Source organism: Ipomoea nil, unplaced genomic scaffold (genome assembly GCF_001879475.1).
Source record: "Ipomoea nil cultivar Tokyo-kokei standard unplaced genomic scaffold, Asagao_1.1 scaffold3172, whole genome shotgun sequence".
NCBI lineage: Eukaryota > Viridiplantae > Streptophyta > Magnoliopsida > Solanales > Convolvulaceae > Ipomoea > Ipomoea nil.
Window position 1 is genome coordinate 2559828 of NW_017619600.1, and position 2500 is coordinate 2562327.

Consider the following 2500-nt stretch of genomic DNA (forward strand, 5'->3'; position numbering starts at 1 on the left):
TTTGTGGAGAAGATACAGATCTAGAAAGATTGATCGGGAAGCAAAAGAGTTCCTTGCTCATCAAGATGATAAAGTTTTGTGATCGAGGGACGAATTATGTGTATATGTAAATATATATAGACTTATAGAGGGAACCATACAAAGAATACAATAAAAACCAAAATGAAATTAAAAGCATTTTTTAGTTGTCAATATATCAAAGCATTGGACATTGTTTCGATTCAATTTCTCCGTTTTTAAAGTGTACATTTTTTGTAATAAGAGAGTAGTTTGTCTTTCCCTTCAAGACGTTTTTCTTGCCATTTAAATTTTTTTTTTAGGAAAAAAATGATTAAGTACTGTGGCTTTTTTTTTCAATAGAGTATTATTTTGATTTTATTCTTCGTCTGACATTCCTTGATATGAAATCACTTTACTAATGTAAAATAATGTTATTGACTTACCATGTTTGCTTCGATATGCTAAGCCATTTAAAATTTAATACGGAGTAAAATTTATAATTGTAATACTTCCGTAATAATATTGAATAAATATTAATCATATGTTTAGATTTAATAATATATTATATTAAAAGAATTATTTATTAATTTAATATAGTGATGGTTAATACGGGTAAACCATATATAAGCAATATTTTACCTTAAGAATATTATACCTTAATTATAAAAATTCTACCTAATAATTTTAGTATTAAAAGTCATACAATAATTACCATAAACAATGTTTAATAATTGCCAAATTCTATTATGCAATAAAAATTACTTTTATAAAATTTTTTGTAATATGGACACATTATTTTTAATTATTTCGATTTAATAATATTATATTTTATGTATAAAATTCAAATAATACTTTTAGTACTATTGAATATTGATTGACTAACAATTATTTTAATTATTAAGGCAATTAATGGATATTTCGATTTTAAAAGTTTTCAAATATATGAATTATACATAGTAGCATTGAATCAATTAGTAAGACAATTATATTAGGTAATCTAATAAATAACTTACTTTTTAAATTATATCTCATCTTTAATCTTTAATAACGAATATTTTCTTAAAGTATATACATAGACTATGGTTATCAATATAAAATTAAAAGTATATATATATATATATATATATATATATATATATATATATATATATATATATATATATATATATATATATAATGGATAATATTATTAGTACAAAATAAGTTATACTTACCTTAATAATTAATTATTAATATTATTACCTAATAATTATATATTGTTACCTTTTTCGATGTAATTATTATGGTAATTTATATACATATATATTTTTATACTTAATGTATAATATATTGGCATGAAAAAAATTATACTTATCTTAATATATAATTAATTTTTAATATAATTTCCTTATTTTTATTAAAGATAATTATTTTAATAATTTTTCTTTCATTATTTTGTGTGATTATTATGGTAATGTATTTAAATTTTGGAAGAGATTATTACAAATATTAAATTAATATAAGTAATATAATTAATGAAATTATTATGGTAATTATCACAATATTTGGTAATTATAATTAATATAATTAAAGAAATTGAGAAATATAAGATATCTTCCCTAGAAATATTTGTGACAATTTAGTTAAATTACAATTAATAAAATATGAAATATAATTAAAGAAATGAAATTATTAAATTAACAAAACATGAATATTTCTAATCATACATACACTTATGCACTATAGTAATCATGCAAAATTTAAATACAACTTTTTAAATTTTTAAATGTAATTTTTTAATTATAAATATATCAATATAAATTATAATTAATGAAATTATATTATAGAATTTTCCTATTTTCATTTTAATAAATATTATGTGTATATAAAATGAATTATACAATCATATAAGGAAATGCGTCGGATTAGAGTTTAAATTTATTCATACAAATTTTAGAATTTACATTTTTTTTTATAAAACTAATCAAATGTTAATGTTAATAATAATAATAAGAATTTTAAAATCAGAATTATAAATTAAGTATTAGGGAAATAATTAATCTATATATATTATATATTATATATTATATATTATTATTATTATTATTATTATTATTATTATTATTATTATTATTATTATTATTATTATTATTAATATATAAAAAAAAATCATCCCTTTCCAAAAAAAAAAAAAAACAAAATCATCCAATTTCATTTTCCCGCCCAAACTTTTGTAGTAAAGCTTATTTGGTAAGTAAATGTCTAATGAAAATTAAAAAAAATCTATTAATTAGTAATATTGCATAATTGGTAACATTATGTATGGTATTATATTCTATAATATATTAATATAATTAATAATATTATTGTTCAAGTATAATAAAAATCCTATGTAATAATGTAATAATAAAAAATAAAAATAAAATTAAAATAATAACAATAACAATAATAATAATAATAACAATAACAACAAATTTAATAATCCAAACAAAACTATATACAAAATAAATTTAAAATTAAA

The 2500-nt window shown here is 16.8% G+C and overlaps 1 protein-coding gene across 1 annotated transcript in view; it reads right to left on the bottom strand.

Annotated features, from left to right (window-relative positions):
* The window catches only part of LOC109168126 (putative late blight resistance protein homolog R1A-4), an 82642-nt gene that overhangs the window by 73338 nt on the left and 6804 nt on the right, over positions 1-2500 (bottom strand). The window lies entirely within an intron of this gene.